The sequence below is a fragment of the Pseudorasbora parva genome, chromosome 22 (assembly GCF_024679245.1).
Source record: "Pseudorasbora parva isolate DD20220531a chromosome 22, ASM2467924v1, whole genome shotgun sequence".
NCBI classification, from domain to species: domain Eukaryota; kingdom Metazoa; phylum Chordata; class Actinopteri; order Cypriniformes; family Gobionidae; genus Pseudorasbora; species Pseudorasbora parva.
In genome coordinates this window covers 16,568,832-16,592,548 of record NC_090193.1, presented here as the reverse complement: position 1 = coordinate 16,592,548, position 23,717 = coordinate 16,568,832, and the positions used below count along the sequence as shown (strand labels likewise).

The following is a 23,717-nucleotide window of genomic DNA, read 5'->3' as shown; positions in this document are numbered from 1 at the left end:
TAAAACACTTTAAAATATTATTTGGAATAAAACAATAAATAAAAAAGAATTTAAATAATTTAAAATCCATGTGCCAGGCTCTTAGAAATGTCCTTTTTGTATTCTTGCTGATTTCATATGATTTGAAAAAAGGTTTCTACTATTTTCAAAAAAAGATCAATTTAATGGATGTTGTGTAGCCATAATCATTATCATAATGTAATGTAATCATAACCATCCATCATTTTTTTTAAACTTTTTTTTCCTGGTAATACATAAATGTATTTTTATTTATTTTTGTGTTTGCGTCTGGGTCAATGACTATGCTTCACAAATTCAGATTCAAACCTGATCTGCTCTATGTAGTTTGAACAGCACTGTAAAAAACAAAAACAAAAAAAAACCTAAGGTTAGATTAATTACATTTATTTGTATAATTCATTACTATATACAGTGGTCTGATACTCCTTCCATTTCAATATTATCACTCGCACAGTGCTCCTTGGGATGTTTAAAGCTTGGGAAATCTTTTTGTATCCAAATCTGGCTTTAAACTTCTCCACAACAGTCTCTCTGACCTGCCTGGTGTGTTCCTTGTTCTTCATGATGCTCTCTGCGCTTTAAACGGACCTCTGAGACTATCAGAGTGCAGGTGCATTTATACAGAGACTTGATATCACACAGGTGGATTCTATTTATCATCATTAGTCATTTAGGTCAACACTGGATCATTCAGAGATCCTCACTGAACTTCTGGAGAGAGTTTACTGCACTGAAAGTAAAGGGGCCATTTTTACTTGTTAAAAAAGTTTGAAATATCCAATAAATTTCATTCCATTTCATGATTGTGTCCCACTTGTTATTGATTCTTCACAAAAAAATACAGTTTTATATATTTATGTTTGAAGCATGAAATGTGGCAAAAGGTCGCAAAGTTCAAGGGGGCCGAATACGTTTGCAAGGGACTGTACATTGATGAATAACTAATATGATAAATAACAATTGCCTATGTGGAATAAAATGACATTTATTTTAAGATAAAATACCCGATGCTATTTAAGGAACTATTTTAAACAGATTTTAATAATTAAAGGTGCACTATGTAGTATTTTTGCAGTAAAATATCGAAAAACCACTAGGCCAGTGTTATATATTTTGTTCAGTTGAGTACTTACAATATCCCAGATGTTTCCAACTATTTGTAAATTGTGAGAAAATTGCGATTTTAACTAAGGACCGGGACGTTTTAGCATTGCATTTGACAGAGTCGCCTGTCAATTGCGCCATATCTGCGCTACCCTCGGTTTCGGCTTTTATTTGGCAGGAGCGCTTTACTCTTAGCAGTGTGAAGAAGTGAACGCACGGAGTAACGTCATAACATGGTTTTAAACCTAATTAAATATATCTAATATGATAAACAGAGCTCCATTACCTCAAAATCATAACCGGAAGAGCTGATCAGTGCAGGCGACCGGCGACTGTCTCCCGTCCCTTCATAATAAAAGTCCCGGTATTCGCAAGGCGGGTATTTGTTTAACAATCGCTCCAGCAGCTGTGCTCAGGTCTACAACACTCGGTCCTGCTCTGCTTTAGACTACAGTAACGTTAATAACCGCATGCATGAACGTGATTTCTGCATGAGTCCTATTTTCCACCGGCTGTGATGAGAAGACCACATCTCCCAAGATGCTGCGCTCACACGTTGCGTCATCAAACTACGCATTTGTTATGAATAGGCGCCCTCCAGTGGACGGAAAGCTCCATAGTGCACCTTTAAATAATAATGATTTTATTAAAATCACTTTTTTTCTTTTACATGTAGAAACTAAATTTAATCAAACGCGTATTTATGCATGGTTTATTTTATGTGTCATTTATTAAGTGATGAATATTTCGCATTATTAACCACACAAAATTCAGTTATTTCTACAGTGTTACTTCTACAGTGTATAATATCACTACTTTCCACTATTTCTATACCTCACACTGAACACTGATGATTGTGAGGGCCACTCAAAAAAGTAATACAATTGAGCACAACCTTCCCTAACCTTCCCTACTAACACCCAAGTCAGTCCTATAGCAACCAATCCAGCTATACACCAGAAAGTAAACACACACAATGATCCGATTTGATGACTAGCAAATGTAAGCATGTGGCTTAAGAGCATTGCAGAACCAACTCAGGGTTTCAACACATCATCTAATTTGACCGAATGGTGAAACAAACTTGTTATTCACCACAGAGCTTTCAACAAGTCCACACCAAATATGAAAATCTGTGAGGTGACTGTGGAAAAAAATAATTTATAAAGACATTTTCAGGCTTGGTCTTGTTCCACAAGGTGTAGTAGTGTATTTAATTAACAGAGTCAACAAACCACAGGGGATGGTCTACAGATGGTCTATTTAGAAAAATCAATAACATTTTACAACTAAGCAGATGCACAAAGATTCAGAGTTTTTTTCCACTCCTGGGAAGTAATCAACTGGGAAGGTTGCGCTTAATTGTATGACTTTTTTGAGTGGCCCTCACAATCATCACTGTTCAGTATGAGGTATGGAAATAGTGGAAAGTAGTGACTGTAGAACTGATACAATTTTATGTGGTTAATAATGCAAAATCTGCATCACTTCAAGGTCCTGTTCTTCGCGATTCCATCTTTCAAACTTTAGTTAGTGTGTAATGTTGCTGTTAGAGCATAAACAATGCCTGTAAAATTATAAAGCTCAAAGTTTAATGCCAAGCGAGATATTTTATTTAACAGAAGTTCCCTTTCAAAGCCTACAGCGAACGGCCGGTTTGGACTACAGCAGGAAGTGCAGGGATGTAATGATGTCACTAGAACCGTTTGTTGACTAACCCTCCGCCCACAAGTACACGCAAAATAGGGGGCGTGGTCTTGTTGCTCTCCCACGTGGAGAAGAGCGCGCATTCAGCGCTTGCATCTCCCCGTTATGGTAAGAGGCGGGACCTTTCCGGGAAAAGTGCGCTAAGCTGCTGTCCAATCACAACACGGGAAGCGCTGGCCCAATCAGAACTCGTTACGTGTTTCTGAAGGAGGGACTTCATAGAACAGGGAAATCATCAGGCCGTTTTTAGGACAGAGAAAACAGCGCTGTACAGATAAGTAAATTGTGTGGAAAATACTGTGTTTTTTTACACGCGAAACATGAACTCATGTTATATTGCACACTGTAAACATAATCAAAGCTTCGAAAACACACGAAGAACGGGACCTTTAATAAATAACACAAAAATATACCACAGATTAAATAGACAACTGCTCAGTAGTGTGTGTGTGTAAAATCTGAGGAAGCTGTTAACCCTCTGGTGCTCTTCAGTCATTTCTGAACGAAAAAATTTCTGTTTTGAAATGTTAAAAATCACAGCTTCATCGGAATGATATCAAAACTTGGTGTGACTTTTTTTGCATTAGGTATGTAGAAACACACAAAAACTGGGGTCATGATTCAAGCATGCTATGGGGTTGTAGAAAAAAAGTAGCGTTTTTGTCTTGACCGACCATAGGAAATGAATGGGAAATCGGCAAAAACACAAAATCACCAAATGTGTTTGTACAATCTACAAATTGGCCACACTGCGGAAAAAACGTACACAGCAGTAAAGTAAAGGGGGGACACTCTTAACATCAAGAGTGTGATTTTAACACATCCACTAACACACACGCGCAGACGCACACTTATATACACACACACCTATGAAAAACTGAACCTATGAACCAGTTTGAAATGTTAAAAATCACAGCTTCATCGGAATGATAAGAAACTTGGTGACTTTTCTAGCATTATGTAAACACAAAAAAAAATTGAGGGCATGATTTGAGCATGCTAAGTGGTCGTAAAAAAATACTTCCACTTGTGCTTTTCATTAAAAAAATGATCACCATAGGAAATGAATGGGAAATCTGCAAAAACACAAATTCCCAAAAAAATATTTAGTTATAGTTATTATAGTTATTTCTAACAACATTTTTTTCAACTTTATAATAAATAGTTTTTGAGATTTGTTAAATATATATTCAAATCCATTTAAAAAATAATTTCTAAAATAATTAAAAAAGAGGGCACTAATCTGCCTTCAAATATTTTTTGAAGGCCTAGTCTCTATTTTAACCTGAAATACTGCAACAACAAAAAAAGTTGTATAATTTTTAATGGCAAAAATAGACCATAATTATTGCATAAATATTAAAAACACCATCAAATAATCTCAAAATACAAAAATAAAATAAAAAAATATTATTGAAGAAAATATTATTGCATTGGTTTTATTGGAATGGAGGAAGTTTAATTTTTAGGTGTCCGGTGACTTATGACCAGAAAGACAACCAATGCAACCCCTAAATGAAGAGCACTAAAGGTTAAAGGAAGTGAAACAAATGTACATGACAACGGGACACCACTCACATGTAGAATGTAATACTTTATAATGTTACATATACCTTAACAGCTTACTAACTTTTAAATAGTAATATATTAACACTTCAGTGAAATATTAAAAGTGATAATGTCTATATTTAATGTACTATTTATAGAGTTTTCTTCATAATACAGCTGTCATAATTATTCAATCCCTAACTTCCTTGTTAGTCAAATAAAAGCTTTTATAGACACCAGGCTCAGCAAACGGTCCTGTGCTTTATACTGACGTCAGTGCGCAACAAATCTCCGGTCAATGCTGGATTTGGATCCGACAAGAATGGTGCAACACACGTGAGTAAAACGTGTTATGTGTAATAGTAATATGTAATAGTACTGCATTGTTATAGATCATTTTGCTTATGTGTACGTGTCTAACAGAGCATACCTTTAGCACTCTGGACTAAGACATGTATGGGTCAGGGCTCACAAAGCCTGGCAGGCCGATCAATCTCATTATATCCCGTTCTTGTTCTGCTATTCTCTCTCTCTCAAGTTGACATCTGAAGGGCGGCGTGCCGAACGTGTATGTGTGTACGCGGTTCGCACTTATAATTGTCCGATCTTGCGGCCTATGTGTAATATAAAAATAATAGTCCAATCAATCGCGTGTCGAACATTGTGTTTGTTTGATAAAGACGTTTATGAGCCCTGTGATCGAGATAATCATTCTGGTTGTCGCTTCTCCCTCATTCTCTCCTCTCCGTCATGTGGACTGACAGCTGAGCTTAAGATCATTAAATATGCAAATCTTATCCAATCCTAGCCGAGTCTCCAGTGTGTCACGCCCATCAGAACCCAGCGTTTTGGAGAGCCTAAACAGCAGTGTAGAAAATAGCCTATTACTTATTATTTATGATGTTTTTGAATGTAAAAACCACACAAACATCATTAGTTGACCTCAGACAACAGTATAAAACATAAAAAAGCCAGTTCATGACACCTTTAAAAGAAAGGTAAGAAAATTACATGCACGTCATGTTTGGCATTTTATATACACAAGCACAATTTCCTCAAGGGTAATAATATGTTTGGTAAGATATTTCATCAGGGCAACTGAGAAAAACCCACAATTTATTGCAAAAAGACTTTGAAGATAACCTTTTAGAAAACTTACTACAGACTATAAGAACAATACTAGACAAGCACATACTTAATGCCTGGACACCACGACGGATAACAAGCGACCAAAAAATGATATGCTAAAAGAGTTCTGGAAGAATGTTTTATAGAGTAATGAGACCAAACTGCATCTTTTTTTGGACCCATAGATCAGGCAAGGTTTCTGACCAGAAGAACACAATCCCCAGGGTCAAACATGGTGTAGGTCAGACTTGTTATGGAGTGCTTTGCTGCTGCATGAAGTGTAAATCTTGACCATATGACCAGCGTCATGGGTTCTTTGATGTATCAGGCCATTTTGGCAAAGATTACAATGCCTTCAGTTTGTAAACTGAAGCCTCACTGGATGACTGGACTTTCAACCCACAATATAACAAGAAAAAAATTATATAATTATAATTGAATGCCTGTTTTTCAACTAGTTTTTTGTAAGATAAATTGTATAGGGCGCTAATGACCCGAGGTGTGCAAGATTGTAAGTGTATTTTTTACTGCACAACAATAAAAAAATCTATAATGACGAAATAAGTGCAATTCACCTTTAATCCACAAGCTGGCAATGTCTGATCCACAATGATGAAGTGACAATTTACTCATAGTTACCTCAGAAACCTTCAGAAAATGAAACCATAACTTGAAATGGCTCTGTGATTTACTGCAGAGCAAGAACTGAAAACATTCCAATATGAGTGTCACTGTCACTTGATAATGGATCTGGTGAAGAAACTGTCAGCAATCAAAATATTGATTTTGAAGATGTTAAATGAGTTTTGAGAATATGCATGAGATCGCAAATATGGGGTAGATGCTGCATGTACTGGCAAATGAGCTCTGATGAGCAGAGTGATGATGGGAAAACCTTCTGCTCAAACTGAACCCTTCCAAGCTCCGAAGGGTAACAAAATATGCTTTATTTTATTCTTCTGTAATTGTTAGTCTAATATCTGATTTTTATATTATCACTAAAGACTAAAAGAGAGAGAGAGAGAGAGAGAGAGAGAGAGAGAGAGAGAGAGAGAGAGAGAGAGAGAGAGAGAGAGAGAGAGAGAGAGAGAGAGAGAGAGAGAGAGAGAGAGTAGAATTACTGTTAGTATGCTATGCTAACAGTGTGCTTGATATACAGTTTTTCATTAAACTCAGCACCTTCTGCTGGCCAAACAAGCCATACTGGAAATGCATGCAAATCTCCATCACAGTAAAATGTGAAAAATGTGAACCTTCTTCAAGCATCTTGTCAGAACCAGAAAACAAATGCTGATGAGAGAAGAGACGAGATGTTTACACACAAAAAATTATTTAACCACCCCCGCACTGAAACAGAACCGAAACTAGGCCACAAGAAGAATGATCAGGTTAAAGCATTTCATTTGTTCTCTTTTCTTGGTTCTGTCCTGATTTATTACCCTATTTTTATCTACTGTAACTGGCACACAAACACAGATGCATCCACAGTTGTGTACACATTGAAAGAAACTGTACTTGTTATTTACTACCATTTAGTTAGTAATAATAAAGATATACACTTTATTATCAAAAATATTGGGACACCCCTCTAAATCATTGAATTCAGGTGTTCCAACCACTTCCATGCCCACAGATGTATAAAATCAATCAGCATGCAGACTGCTTCTATAAACATTTGTGAAAGAATGGGTCGCTCTCAGGAGCTCATTGAATTCAGTGCTGGGTTGACCAAGTCCATTCGTGAAATTTCCTCACTATATTCCACAGACAACTTAGTGGTATTATAACAAAGAAATGGGAATAACAGCAACTCAGCCACGAAGTGGTAGGCTACATAAAATCCCAGAGTGGGGTCAGCGGATGCTGAGGTGCACAATGCACAGAAGTCACCAACTTTCTTCAGTCAATAGCTACATACCTCCAAACTTCATGTGGCTTTCAGATTAGCTCAAGAACAGTGTGTAGAGGGTAGAGGGTAGAATGGGTTTCCATGGCCGAGCAGCTGCAAGCCTTATCACCAAGCGCAATGCAAAGCATCAGATGCTGTGGTGTAAAGCACACCACTGGACTCTAGAACAGTGGAGACTTGATCTCTGGAGTAACGAATCACACTTCTCTGTCTGGCATTCTGATAGATGAGTCTGGGTTTGGTGATTGCCAGGAGAACGGTACTTGCCTGACTAACCCTTGCCATGTGTAAAGTTTGGTGGAGGGGGGATAATGGTACGGGTTGTTTTTCAAGAGTTGGACTTGGTCTCTTAGTTCCAGGGAAAGGAACTCTTAATGCGTCCCCATATCGCACACTTATCTGGAAACAATTCAGGAGTTTCAAAAGTCGTCATCTGATTGGTTGAATTCTACAGGATAAGACAAGTATTCTTTAACAGTGAGACTGGAAACAAATGCTGTGACGCCAAATTCCCTCATGAAAGAAGAACACTGTCATGTTTATAGCTGTGACAAGAAGCCCTTTTCCGGGATCAACTAAACGCTGAATTTTCAACTGTATGTAAGGTTCGCGTCTCCTTTGTTGCAGTAAAACTTGCGCAATGTTCTTATATGAATCATTTATAGACGCACGTTGTTCTGCTATTGCAGGGACTTCACATTTTCACACCCATAAATATGACATGGAAAAAAACGAACTGTGAATGGCTTCCTTACATCAGACATGTGTATGTAAAGGCAGGCGTCCCAAATCTGTTGGCAATATAGTGTATATTCTACATTAAAATATGTTTTTCCTAAATAAGAAATGTTAGGCTAGCATCAAATCAGCATATTAGAATGCTTTCTGGATAATGTAACAATGAAGACTGGAGTAATGATGTTGAAAATCTAGATTTGCTGTCACTACAATAAAGCAGTTATTTTAAAAGGTTAGTTCACCCAAACATGAAATTTATGTCATTAATGACTCACCCTAATGTTGTTCCACCCCCATAAGACCTCCGTTCATCTTCAGACACAGTTTAAGATATTTTATATTTAGACCGAGAGCGTATGCAATTTATTCAGCATTGTCTTCTCTTCCACGTTTCTTTTCAAACCTCAAATAGAGTTTCAAACGGTCATGAATCAGTGTATTGATTCATGATTTGGATCGCCAATGTCACGTGATTTCAGCCATAGATATCCATAATAAAGGCTAGATATCTTAAGGCAGAGTCACCATCGTCATCACCGGCGGCCATCTTGTCACAGGCAAGCTTTCTGTTGGGCTCTGTGGAACCTGATGTAAGATGAGTGATCTGTACGAACATAAATACTTTTATCTCACTGAAATCTTGACCGATTTACAAATGGTTTGGTTTCTTACAAACGTTGGCTACAAGTTAGCCATGTTAACTTGTTAACATTTGAAGCCATGTTAACAACGCTGTAGTTAACATGGCTACAAATCCGGATGCTTTAACACGTTGAAATTGCAGCTTTTCATAACGATAAACGACAATCGTGCAGCTTGTGAAAAAAAACAATATTCTAGCCGCTATAACTCTGTGACAGTACTTCACACAATCATTCTGCTTGTTTCCTAAGAATCTACAGGGTCTCAGCTTTCTAAAGAGGTAAGGCATTTGACGGTAGGTAAAATTAGGTGGGAAAAGTGATTGCTGAAGTAGGCACAGTGCAATGTAGGGGGGAAAATCCTAGTAAATAGCGTTTTGAAGTTAAAATAAACTTAGTTTGCATGTTTGTTTTTGTTTTTTAAATACAAACTATTTTATAATATATATAATATTTTACACAGTTTTAGTAGCCTATATATTGATTTAACATAAACACCTTGTGTGTGTATATTCATTGCACCTATCTGTTGTGTTCAAAGTTACTTTCATATTGAAGTCCATGGTTATAATTATTCATAAGTATGTAGTGGCATAACTACATCTCTGACGTTTATAACAAACGAAACAGTTTAAAAATCGGTTGAAATTTTAGCAAGTTATGGTTATTTAAAAGTATATGCACCATTAAAACACACTGTTACGAGTGAGTGAGCTACCTGTGACAAGATGGCCACCAGTTGCGGACGGCAAGCTCCATTGGCCAACGGCGCGCACAAGCCATCTAGCCTTTATTATGTATCTCCATGATTTCAGCAGTTTGACATGCGATCCAAATCATGAATCAATATGCTGATTCATGACCATTTGAATCTTTATTTGAGGTTTGAAAACAAATGCGGAAGAGAAGACAATGCTGAATAAAGTCATAGTTTAACCAACTGATGTCACATATGGACTACTTTGATGGTTTTTTATTATCTTTATGGACATGGACAGTATAGTGTGCATACACTTAGATACACTGTCGGACTAAATATAAAATACCTTAAACTGTGTTCCGAAGATGAACAGAGGTTTTACGGGTGTGGAATGACATTAGGGTGAGTCATTAATGACAATGTTCATTTTTGGGTGAACTAACCTTTTAAATTGTAATAATAATTCACATTATAATTATTTTTTACTCTATTCTTGAATGAATAAATGTTGCGTTTCGCCCTATTTGGGCGGTAATTGTTTGTCGTGGGGTCGAAAGGTATTTTCATCATTGACCGGGGCTAGTCTGTAATTGTATTGCCGTCTGAATCCAGAATGTCAGTGTTTTTCTTCCACCACTTGCGTAAGAATCCCCAGCCGAATTACCTACTGTTTTTTGACAAACACCAAGGTTGTGTGGAAATTTAAATGCTGTCTGAATCCACATCTCTGAATTTTTAAGAATAGAATCATTTCAAAATTCATTGTTAATATCCTTTTTGACCACCACAAAGCACTGCTTCGCTGTAATTTGGAAGCATTTTAAAGATCTAGCTTTTATATCTGAAATGCTGGCAAGCACTTACAAGAGCAATATATTTCAGCACTGTTATTACAGCAGGTAGCAATTGCCTTTGTTAAAATAAGCAAGCAGCATTATGTTTACCTCCAGTAAATAAGTGTTTGTATTAACTTATTCCGGCTCATTTCCATGTGGAACAAAATGACATCCTTTATTTTGAGATAAAATACAAGACAGAAAACTAATTTAACTATAATGCGCATCTATATTTCTTCCTTTTTTAAACAGATTTTAATAATGAAATGATAATTAGGATATTATTTTCCTATTAAATTTAATATGCATTTATTCTTATTGTACCAAGCATATGACATTTTATTTATAGCATATAATCAAGCTATTGATCACATCCACAGTGAATAAAATCACTGATCATCCCTGAGGTGGCACGCAAATGTATTTTTACGGACATCCATGTGAGAAACAATTACCATCTGAATAGGGCTTTAGTGAGCATAAGACACACCCAAAAAAAAAATGCATTTTTTTGGAATGGTAGTGAAAATGAAATCAAAGCTATTATAACGGAATTCTACAGATATTTGAGATGACTCTCCACATTCCTGGACATCTCAAATCCTGACAAGTTACTACATTTATTTACAAGTTTTATTCTTTTGAACAAAATCTATCAGATATTCGACCTGCGAGAAGAAAAAGACAAAACTCTCCTTTAAAGAAGTGAAACAAGAGCCACGTCACTAACAACAAAGAGACAAGGAAAGGACTTTCATTCCAGCTATTCAAAACCAAAAACTTGACAAGCTTGACAGAAAAAACTACTCAAGTTTCTATTGCTTATGTGCTTGGGTTATTACTGCCAGTAAATGACAATTGTGTCAATCTGTACATTTCTGCTTTATTTTATTTTATTTTTTATAGCTCAGTCCTCAGAGAGAAACACATACACTTTCTAAACACAAACACTCCAGGCCTTCCATTCATGTACTCACACAATGAATGGAAATCTGGGACTCTCTTATTACAAATGGCCTCTGTATCAGTGTTAAGAGATCTGCTGTGGTGAGGGTGTGGCTTCTGTGAACTACAGTTGCGCTCACCTGAGTAACCTTAGCACTTAATAGGCTTGCTGCGATAGTCAGTTACCGGTGTTAGACTGACCACACACGATTTTAAGCTCGATTTTGAACCAGATTTTCGCCCCCAAGTGAATCGTGGCCCAATTCTAGGCTTGTCGCAAACATTTTTCCCCCAAAATTTTTTAAATCCTCAATAGAATGTGGTGTTAATACAATTATTTTACTGCTCCCGATCGCATCGGAGCCTCCCAAATCTAAAATATCAAACATGTTTGACATTTACAAACAATTGTATTGGTCTGCCTCTGACGTGATACCTGCGATAGCAAACGAGAGCAAACAAGCATTAGCAAATGGATGTTGCATGCTTCTATAGCTGATACTTGGTAGACACAAACATGCCACGGAAGTGAAATTTTGACAAAGATCATCACCTAGGTTTAAAGGGTTAGTTCACCCAAAAAGGAAAATTATTTCATTAATTACACACCCTCATGTCGTTGGACACCCGTAAGACCTTCGTTCATCTTCGGAACACAAATGAAGATATTTGTGTTGAAAGCTGATGGCTGAGAAAGGCTTCAGATAGGCCTCCATTGGCATTCAGTATATTTCCACTCACAAGACCCATGAAGGCACTAAAGACGTCGATACAAAGTCCATCTCACTACAGTGGCTGTACAATAATTTTACAATGCGACGAAAATAGTTTTTGTGCGTAAAAAAAAAAAAAAAAAAAAAAAAAAAAAATCGAAATAATGACTTTATCTGCCAAGTTATTGTCTTCTGTGTAGGCCTCGTATGTGAACTCAAGCGTTAGCGGCGCTCCTCTTTGCTTCCGGTTCATGCATCTGAACCATAGATCTGAACAGTGGAGCTGCGCCATATTCTCGCGCATGCTTCGAGTTTACGTCAATAACTTAGTGGATAGTCATTTATTTTGATTTTTGTGTGCACAATAACTATTTTCGTCGCATTGTAAAATTATTGTACAGCCACTGTAGTGAGATGGACTTTGTATCGACGTCTTTAGTGCCTTCATGGGTCTTGTGAGTGGAAATATTCTGAATGCCAATGGAGGCCTTTCTGAAGCCTTTCTCAGGCATCAGCTTTCAACACAAATATCTTCATTTGTGTTCCGAAGATGAACGAAGGTCTTACGGGTGTCCAACGACATGAGGGTGAGGAATTAATGAAATAATTTTCATTTTTGGGTGAACTAACCCTTTAATTGATCTTCTTAAGGAGAATATTCTGTCCCACTTTATATTAGGTGGCCTTAACTATTATGAACTAGTAAAAAAATTAAAAAAAATAAGTGGTGAGAGTGGTGAGAAAATAATTGGCTCGCTGCCAATTCGAAAGCGAATGTAAAATCCACATGGCCATTTATAACGATAGAAAAGAGGGAGAAATTTGGCACGTTGGGCCTCCAAATGCATTCTTCATTTCGTGGACAATGAAGGATACAACAGATGGATCCATCGTACCCAAGCGTGCCACACAAGTCCTGAAAAGTGAAGCCAAAGCATCTTGCTCGCCCCCAGGTGGTTGATCCCAGTATAAACCCTGCCCTCTTTATGTAATGCAAATGGTCGTGGGACAAACTAAACAATCAAATTACACTTCAAATAATTTTTCTTTAAAGATGTTTCTGTCATTTTAGGTAGTTTTTATCAAGTTGAGGTAAGTTTTTTTGATGTGTTCGTTTTTTAAATAAGTTTGGTTTTAGTTATTTGATGATATAAAAATAGGGGTGTGACCATAGACCGTAAAAAAATATGGACGACTCGAAATCATCCGTTTCCGCTTGTCATATTTGAAGCTTTCAGGCAGGGGTGCACGGCGCTGACATCTTGGGACCGAGTCTGCGCAGTAGCGATTTCGGGACCGGAGTTGCGCAGTAGAGCGCAGGAAGTAGAGCAGGAAGGACAGCTGCGAAATCAAAAGCCCGCCCACACTCTCGCAGATGCAGAACAATTAATTATGTTGGTGTGAAATAAACAGCTATGGAAATGTAGAAATTAAAGCTAAAGGACCAATCTGCTCCCAAAAATTCTGAAAAAAGTCTGTTAGTGCCTCTGTGACAACTTCACTCAGAGAAGCCGTCAGTCTCAGCTGTCAATCATGACGTCACACCCCCCGTTTTTAAAGCGTCAGATAACTAACTAAAACTAAACTTATTTTAAAAACGAACACTTGAAATGAAATCATCGTGATGATAACTGCCTTCAATGACATAAACTAACTTTGGGGGAAAAATATTTTAAGTGTAATTTTATTATTTAGTTTGCCTCGCGTCCATTAGAAAACACAGAGGGGCGGCTATACTGGGACCAGTCACCGGGGGGGCGATCGAGGCGCGAAAGCTTCAGTAAATGAGAGGGAGACTGCAGGCTTGGGTGTGACATCATGACTGACAGCTTCTCTGAGCAAAGTATTCACTGAGGCACTAAAACATTTTTCTAGATTTTCGGGAAGAGATTGGATCAGTTGATCTGTAGTAAACAGATACTGTGGGAGTGTGGGCGGGATATCACGGCCTAAATGTAATTTAGAAAAATATATATATAAAAAAAGCAAACAAGCACAAGGAACCAGGAGGAAAAAAAATCTAACTTTTAAAGGGGTCATAAACTGGCTTTTTGGGGGTTTTTTTGACTGTTGTCTGAGGTCAACTTATGACATTTATGTGGTTTTTATATTCAAAAACATCATAACTAATAAGTAATAGCCTCAAAACCAGTGTAGAAAATAGCGTGTCTCCTGAACGCCGGGTTGATGGGCGTGCCACACTGGAGACTTGGAAGTTAACACCCACGGCTATGATTGGGTATTATTTGCATATTTAATGAGCTTCTGCTCCCCTGTCACGTTCACATGAGGGTGGGATTGTTTTGAAAGCGACAACTCTCACAGGGCTCACAAAACTTCTTTAATCAAACAAACACAATGATTTATCTCTCATCCACCCGCAATAGGCATGTGCCAATATTGACTGTTGCGATTAATTGCTGAATTTTTCATGTTGCGATTAATTGCTGAAGTTTTATCACAATATACGATATTATCACGATATTGAAATAAGTTGCAAAAAAAGTTAACTATTTTTGTAATAACAAAAATAACTGAATGTTTAAATACAATAATGCACCAAAAATATATACAGCTCTGGAAAAAAAATTAAGAGACCACTTAACATTGAGAAATCAATGAGAAATCAATGTTAAGTGGTCTCTTGATTTTTTTCAGAGCTGTAAAAGTACAATTTTCAAACAGATTAAATTGCAAAAGAATTAGGCTATAAAGAACAACAGGTAGGCTAACAAATTACAATAATGTCTCATTATTTAATGCATTAACTAAGATTGAGCAATAGCTACATTTGGTACAGAAAGTATAATGTTTTTGGTAACGTTAGTTAAGAAATACTGATCATTGTTAGTTTTATCTTAAGTCCATTAAAAAAGTTATTTTGATTTTGATTTTAATGAAATTAACATTACTCAGAATGATTAATTCTTTATAAGTATTTTTCATGGTCAGTTTGGTAATAATGAATTAACATGTTATAGTCATGTGTCTCAAAGTTTTACTAAACAATAAGAAATAATCAGAACAGTTCTAATCATTAGGGCATGTTGTAGTCCAGATTAAAACATAAAAATGTTTAAGTTTGAAAATAAATAGCCTATTAAGTCTTTAAACATTAAGTATTTGGTGCTGTGATGAACAACATTGAGATTACGAAAACAAATGGCTGTTTTTTGTTTGTTTGCGGGGTTTCCGGGGTAACCGGCTTCATTCTGCAGTTCATCAGCGCTCTCTGCTGTCACTGAGCGGCACTTCAGCAGCGCGTCTCCTTCACTCATTCATGTGCTTCTCATTTACACCTGAGCGAGTGTCCCTTTGACGCAGAATACAGTGTTGAGCATTTATACGGTTGATGGGCAAAGTATTCTTGAGTCCCATTTTCCAAATGTTCTCCTCTGACACCTGTCATTCTCGTTTGATTTATGATGCGTTGCATATATCTGCTGCAAATGTGACCGTTTTCCCCTCTTTCCCAAACACACATGCATATAACATGCTGTATATATGTAGTTTACATGATAAAAGTAACCTTACACTTTCTCTAGATATGCCTCTAGGTTTGATAATTTAAACGGCCGGTTGAAGTTTGGGCAAGAACTTTTTGGCAGTTATGCGTTTTCATGCATTTAATTTATTTTTTTGTCATTTGGTGATAGTGAAACACACAGAACACTTCACTAAAATAGACTCAGCGGCAAAACGATCGTAGCACTGCATATCAGTTTTCTGTTCTGCGACACGCTGCCTCTGCGTGCGGTGTGAATGCTCTAATCTAATCACATATAAAAATGTGTTTTACTCACACAAGTGTGTTGCACCATTCCTGTCGGATCCAATATAGAAGGCACAGCGTTGTGTTTTAATCTCAGTATGTCTGCAAATCCAGCATTGACCTGATACTTGTTTACAAATGCTTCCACTGTGATATGTACCGAACACACGTACAATGTCTTCCCCACGTGAGCTGGAACTTCATTAAAAATAAAATTCAACTACATATTACTAATATTAGGATCTGAAGGAAGCTTATGCAGCGACTTAGTTCTTCCACAACCAGGAATAGTGCAATATCTTGCTATCTTCTTAGGCATGTTTATTGCTGCTGGCTACGGCAATCCGAACAGCTCCATGAGTCGGTGGGCGGGGCTCCTGAATTACACATGCTTATTATTCTGTAGAGGCGGTGTTTCGCCACACGATGTCAAGGTGTGGCATATTCTGAGATTGATCATTTTCTGGGCCTGGTGTCTATAAAAGCTTTTCTTTGACTAACAAAGAAGTTTTTAACTCTGAAACTTAACTCAACTCAGCTTTATTTATATAGCACCGTTAAAAACAACAAATGTTGACCAAGGTGCTGTACATTATATCAAATATCAGCAAAATATAGCACCATATAAAACATAAATTAGGACAAAAAACAGACCAGACACAGCACAAATCAACTACAATTAAAAGCCAGATGCAGTTTCGTGCATACTGAGCTTTTTATACTGTTAAAGACTTGGATTCCCATCCTAAACATGGGCAAAGTTTCAAAAAATAAGTTGGACATTTGATGGAGTATTTCTGTGTCAAAAATACTCATTCCGGTTTCTCACAAGTTTCAGAAAGTTTTTCCGAGTATGGGTCCGCTTGACCTAGATGGGGCGAAATTTCTTTTGTACGGGCTGCATGGGCTCTTCTTCAGCAGGGTGCGCTGTGCGTGCGAGCGAGCGACCAGAGCCAGAGAGCAAATGCACGCCCATAAACGCTGCACTCACTGCAGTCACAGGACTTCACCAAATCAATGTCACCAAAGAAGTGTGTTTTTGATGGAGCGGCCCCAATGATAAAGGTTCACGGTCCTGCTTTGGAAGCTTTAAATGCTTCCAATATAAAACTGCTTTAAATGTCTATGTTGTTGGCTATCGTTGCGCAAGTAAACATCAGTAAACAACACAACCGTGTATAGTTAATTTATCAATGGAGCATGTGATGTATGGTGTGTTAAAATACATTTGTTTAGCTGACCACTATAGGTGTCTGTTTGTTTACTGTAAAATCACCCCAAACATAAACCTAGGGGACGTTTACACAAAGCGCACTTCTTTATTCAAATGCGCTACTCCATTGTTTTTCTATTTAAACACTCTGACATGCCAAACCGTTTTGCTTGCTACTGCTAAGGTTTAGTTGCATATAATAGTCCATAAACCAAATCATGTCCTTATAAACCACGAGTAAACCCACACAAATGTTGACAAGCCACTAAATACAGTAACGTTACACACCACAGAGATGGACATCCTGCTGTTGCTACTTCTCCTATTCAATTTATTTCAGCCTCCGGATCTGATTCTGGATCATATATGTATTAGTTTAATCTGATTGATAGCCATGGTTTATTAGGGTAATGTTTTCTTTTCCACGCTTGAGGATATCAGCTTTCAGACGCTCTCATGCAATAGCTGCGCGCTTGTGATTCTTTAGCTCCGCCCCTTTAAGTGTTTGATTTAAATGTCAGTTGCTCTGAAGGTCACTGAGTAACTCACACACTGCATGAGTGTGTGATTACAGAGTGGTTAATAAATACAAGATGGTGTTGCTGAGGTAATTGTGATTAAATTTATGTCAGTGTTTGGGACATGAGACAGGAGTGAAGTGGAAAATAATAAGCGCAGGTCCAGTTAGCAAAACCACTCTTGCAGGCCCGACTGCTTATATGGCAAAAAAACTTGTCTACACTGAATACTTAGACACTCACGCAAAATGGCATCATAAAAGACCCCATTCAGCGCCCTGTAGCTCAGGTTTCTGAAATGTTCTGTGTCATTTTGGAAAGAATCAAGCCAATGTTATTCTGTAAACCATACTGCATGGACCACACAGCAAAACCAGCAGGTCAGCTATCTAAACCAGAAGAACATGGTTATCCATGCTGGGTGACCAGATAGGCTATCTTAAACCAGACTACCAATATAAGCTGGGTAAAAAGAGGTTAAGAATGGGTGTTTGTCTCAATCCTGCAACCAGGAAAAAAGCTCTCATATTTCACAAACTCCCTGTTGTACCTAACTGAGAGCTTTTACAACAAATGGCTCATCTAATAACAATGCACCGCAGAACCATGGCAACCCCCGAATAATGCTAATGCCAAGATACAAAAGTTTCTTGTGATCTTGCCTATGAAGGGTCTGGTGACATTTCAAAGACTTTCAGCAGGTATTGTTGCATTAAGCAGGTTAAATTAGCCTGTCGGTGGTATATGTACAGCACCAAGAGTGTTTGCAAACAAGTTTCTCAGTGTCTGTGGTAAACAAGAAAGAAAACCGCTCACTTGCACTTCATCGGTGCACCAAAATAACCCAGTGCCTAAATAGTCCGACACAGTCCCTGTCAGGCCTCCAAAACCTCCAAAACACAAATCGAACCTGTCAAGACACATGCTCAGTCCAACAGCCAGTGCAATACCTTCTTTCTTTGAGATAATTTACTCTAACAGGCATTATGACTTTTTATTCCAAAAGCAATGTGGACAATGAAAGTGAATGGGGACCAGGGACTATCAAACTACATATAATTGGGGCATTTTATTCCAATGGTGCATCTTAATGAACTCCCTAGTAGTCAGGGAACTGATCATGGAGTCGTCTATTTTAATCCAAAATCTATCAAGGGCACGGAAATATTTGCTCCCAAAAAAATAATAGAAGGGAAATGTATTCAAATGTACATAATCTGTGTCAATCAAATCAATAAACTACTCAAAAATATCTGAATAGGTGCTTTCCCTGAAATATTCTAAATACCAGACTACTGGAAACTGAAAAAATAAAACAATTGGAAAAAAAGGTGTGCGAGCTGTCACATTAGGTACGAGCTCTGATGCGTCTTACTCAGCACTGTATTATGAGCGGAATGAGTGAGGAATAAGTATGTCACGGGGAATGCCTTGTTTCAAGAATGAATGGAATTAAACTACAATGTGATTGTTTGATTCACCAAGGCCAAGCAACGTGTTTGGAGTGTAATAGTCTGGAGTGCCAGCGTTTACACCTCACGCACTGAAACACTCAGTCAGTCAGTCAGTCAGTCAGTCAGTCAGTCAGTCAGTATTATTGCTATCTAAAGTAATTCTTCACCACAGTACATTACAGCGATGCACATTTGGGTGTCAAATACACTGATTTTCCATTAGTTGAAATGTCACAATAACAATGCTAAAACTCTGATTTGAAATCAAACTTCATACAGTACAATGAGGTTCAAATGTCCGAGACCATAGTAAAAAATAAAAAGCTCATATTTAGCATATTTTAATTTTATGACATTATAACATACAATTAGCATAACAATTCAAGTAAATTCATTTACTTTTCTGGTTCATTTCCAACATCATTTTTTTAATGATTCAAAGATCTTGTGCTCTTTGTATTTACAAAACATCTTAAGGCTAAAAGTAGCTCGATTTAGGAGAAACTCTTTAAAAGAATGGGCATGTCAGTCCTAATTTTAGGACTCATAAATTTTAGCTCGAAGCGCATTTCACAAAGCATTTTAGCACTAAAACTAGCTCCTAAATCTGAAACACTAGGAGTAGTCAAGAGGACTCCTAAGTCACTAAGACCAAATTACAAATAATCATAATGACTGTTCAGACTGTTCATCAGAATGCTGCAATTCGCCCAAAGACACTATACGACATTAAGGGAATAGTGATAAAAGTAAAAAGATAAAAAAAATAATATCAGATTACCTGTGGTAATTGTTTACAATTACAAATGACTGAATAAAGTAAAACAATATAAGCGTATTTGACGTGCTGTCCAAAGTGATCAAGGGCTCCAAACTCGGAATTAAGCCCAAACTCAGAGTTCTGCCCTCGTATTGCTGATTAGATAGACCATTTGAACATGCTCCTCACAAACTTTGTTTAACCTTTGCAGCTTTGTGAATAGGTTTTAGAGAAAACTCATAACTAAGAACTTTTACAGCCATTTAGGAGAACTCTTGTGGTAAGATCAAAAGTTTTGTGAATACGGCCCCTGGTTTAATGTAGGGGTTGCACCGACTAGTCGACAAATCAACCTTAATGCTCTGTCATGACGCTTTAAGTTCGTCATCGACTAGTCGCCAGCCTATAGAGGGCGCTACAGGATAAACAATTTCAGGAAAAGCAGTTTTGAACAGTTAAAAATGACTAATAAATGCATACTCCGATCGCACCATAGACAGGATCGCACATCACGCGGAGATTGCGCACCTCACACAACCCATTCAGTAGCGCAGAAATTTCTAGCATATATTTCTTGATAACTAAAACTCACAGCTTCACTATTAGTAGAGAGAGACGCTGCCAGGTAGAATTAATTCACACACAATCATTCACTAATGCATTCATACATGTAATCTTTATTGTGCTACTTATCTGTATCTTATTCAGAACGAGCAGAAATCTGAGAAATATAACAACCATAAGACAAAAGAACTGATACAAAAGCTGTTATGTAGGACCAATAACCTTATGGGCAGTGCTGTGTCATATGCCATAGCTGTCCTGTGCACAAGAAAATCCGTGTTCGCATCTCAGCTCAAGGTTCATTTGTTCATTAATGACGTCATCAGCGAATAGTCAACTCGACTTTCATCACATAAATGTCGACTTTAAAAAAAATGAAAGTCGTTCAACCCCTAGTCTTTTGTACAACCAATGAAATCACATCGTCAGTCAAATTGTACTTAATTTAAACTAGAAACTGTTATTTCTTATTCATTTTGCATTATCAACTTTAAAACATGAATGTGTACTATCGTGTACAATTTTAAAAACTTTTCTATTAAGGTTAAAAAAAAGTATTACATAAAACTACCCAAAATATAATTAGTCACAAACCAGAACTTCCCAGTCTCTCTCTTCTGTGAACAAATGGTAAAAAAAAAAGAGAAGTTGGGATTTCTATTATAAATGTGATGTAGCGAAAGTAGTGTCAGACCTTCTCTTCCGTAATGTGACACATCCGCGTGTAATGGATTATTAAAAAATTGAACTAAATGATTTAAGACGCCCTCCATACATCATCAGAGAGTCTGTTGTTTCACCAGAAGATCCAGAAATGACAATTAGATTAAACATCATTTAAAGAATGAAACACATGCACTGATGAATCATCCACATGCATTTAGAAAACCAATATGGTGAACATTTCATGCAGACTATAAAAAAAATTAATCTTATGAACTAATGATATTCATTCCTTAGAGACAATGTTGAAAAAAAACTAGTGACTCTTATCAAAGACAGCATAGCTTTGTCAATATTAATTAATTAAAAGACATTGACACGTAAAAACACTTTTTTTAAAAGACACTTGCATTCAACTGTGTACACCATACCATCAAGTGAAACTTGACTAATAGAAGTGTTCCATGCCGATCTTTCCTCTTATAATGACAAAACGCATACCAGCCCAGAATGAGAAAGCAAAATGTTAATGGGTGTTTACTTAACATAAAAACTTGGTGAGGTGTCATTCATCTCTTTGGCGGAAACTAATAGATCTGTAGAGAGGAAACTTGCAAAACACTTAGCAAGGGAAACAATCTTTCAACACACCAACAGCTATGGAGCTCATTTCTTAGTTTCATTTAACATATAATTTGCACTGCAGCGAAGGAGAATACAGCAGTACACAGGGTCTAACAGTTCATTCATTAAGCAAGTACATGGAAAACTAAATCCATTGCGTTACAAGGCACAGCACTTAACCGTATAGTAAACGGTTACGTTTTTACTGTAAACAAGTCAGTAAACAAGCTTCTTATTTTAACATTACGTAGCATTACCATGAGGGACAGGTCACCTTCACTTGTCTTTGATCAAGGTCAAACATTTCTAAAAATGGAGATCACCAGTGTCTATAGAACAGTAAACCAGAGGTAAAGTCTGCCACCTTTTTGGAATTTAGAATAAATCACCTATTATAATACAGACAATATGTGCTTCAAGGGATATTTCACACAAAAAAAATGTAAAAGTTGTCATTTAGGTTTGGAATGGCATGAGTTTGAGTTAATGATCACAGAATTGTCATTCCCTTTAAACTATAACTTGTAGTCTATTCAAATTGTCTACCGGTTTGCAGGCAACTTTAGGAGACCTAAAAGAAGAGTGACTTAGTGTCTGTTTCACTTAGATCAATGAGCCCCCATCACTCTAAAAAAATGGATCTAGTAAGTGGGATTGCTTTCCAGGGAACATTATAATGTATACTTTGAATGCAGTGTACATCACTTCAGATAAACTCTGAAGTGACACACATTGACAAGGACCAACACAATCTTACTAAGGTAACAAGCAGACACAGGAAAGAAAGGCCACCACAGGAAGCCAGCTCATGTCCACTCTGCGATCACAGCAAAATTGAGACTGCGCTTTGACAGGATGCACATTATACACGAACAGTTTTGAAAAAATGTGTATAAAAGTACATTGAAACACTATTGTATGAGAAAGTCAGTCTGCTAACGTGAAGGATCTGTCTCCATCACTAAACCACTTTTATTAGTACTTTAAGTTTTCATCATGTATCTATTGCTTATTTGTTTTGATAACATTTAATTGTACTTTCTTAGTGCTCTACTCTGTTTCTGTATTGTTTTCATTTTAGAATAAAATATGCATTTGTTAATATTGTATGTTTTCCCTATTGGTATTTCCCACTGCATCATTTGTCAGGCACTGTGTGCGAAGTTATATTGCAAATGCTTCGTCAATACAAATTACTTTTGTAGAACTGAACTATGGAAAGACTCACCTGTAACGGGTTTAGTGCTCGTGCTCTATCAGCAGTTCTTTTCAACGCTTCTGGCTCCTTCAGATATCGACGTCTAGCGACACACCTGAACAAAAGACAGGAACGAACGCGATCATGGACTTAGATTAAACCAATAGCAGCCTTTCAGAGGCGGAGTAAACAGAAGTCTCTAGTAACTGTTACTTCTTCAAAATGTCGCTTTTCTGCGTCAAACCACGTGTTTGACGAGACGAAATGCCATTTTTAAAGTCATTGCACGAATTAAAGTTATCACACGAATAGACGATGATGAACGCCTTTAATGTTTATCAAAACCAGCACCATAAAAACACGTTTAAAAAAACTCTCCACAAATATACACTTTATCTCGAGACCGACCGACCTGCAAAATGATGACGCAGGGCTCCAGTCTTCTTCAGGTAGGAATGATGATGGATCTAACGTCCTCTACGCTCCCGAAAACCAACTGTACTTTCGTGTTTTCCCTCAGGTGTTTTTAGGCTCAACCCAGCGCTGAGAGAGAGAGAGAGAGAGAGAGAGAGAGAGAGAGAGAGAGAGAGAGAGAGAGAGAGAGAGAGAGAGAGAGAGAGAGAGAGAGCATACTGTACGGTGAACTACTGTACATCTTTAATCAATTTACTCTCGTTACACATTGTTTATGTGTTTGAATAATAAATTACATTAAAGCCTTTTTCCGGAAGTAGAAATCCCTTAAACATTTTTTAAAATAATTGTATCTATCTATCTATCTATCTATCTATCTATCTATCTATCTATCTATCTATCTATCTATCTATCTATCTATCTATCTATCTATCTATCTATCTATCTGTCTATTAGTGGCGAGGCAAGGGATGGCTACTCAGAAGTGTGAAGTGAGAAAGAGGATTTAATTTGTTGATAAAATTAACATTAATTCATTGAATTTACT

The 23,717-nt window shown here is 37.2% G+C and overlaps 1 protein-coding gene across 4 annotated transcripts in view; it reads right to left on the bottom strand.

Annotated features, from left to right (window-relative positions):
- elovl1b (ELOVL fatty acid elongase 1b) overlaps positions 1–23,318 on the bottom strand; it is a 40,733-nt gene extending 17,415 nt beyond the window's left edge. For 3 of the 4 annotated variants that reach the window (XM_067430852.1, XM_067430853.1, XM_067430849.1), the window contains exons 1-2: positions 23,169–23,318; positions 22,787–22,871 (exon numbers count right to left, since the gene is read on the bottom strand). The gene's annotated coding sequence lies outside the window, so the exon portion shown is untranslated. Of the gene's footprint in view, positions 1–22,786; positions 23,125–23,168 lie in introns of those variants that run through there. The other variant, XM_067430850.1, reaches the window with a different exon arrangement.
- Positions 23,319–23,717: the final 399 nt, after the last annotated feature.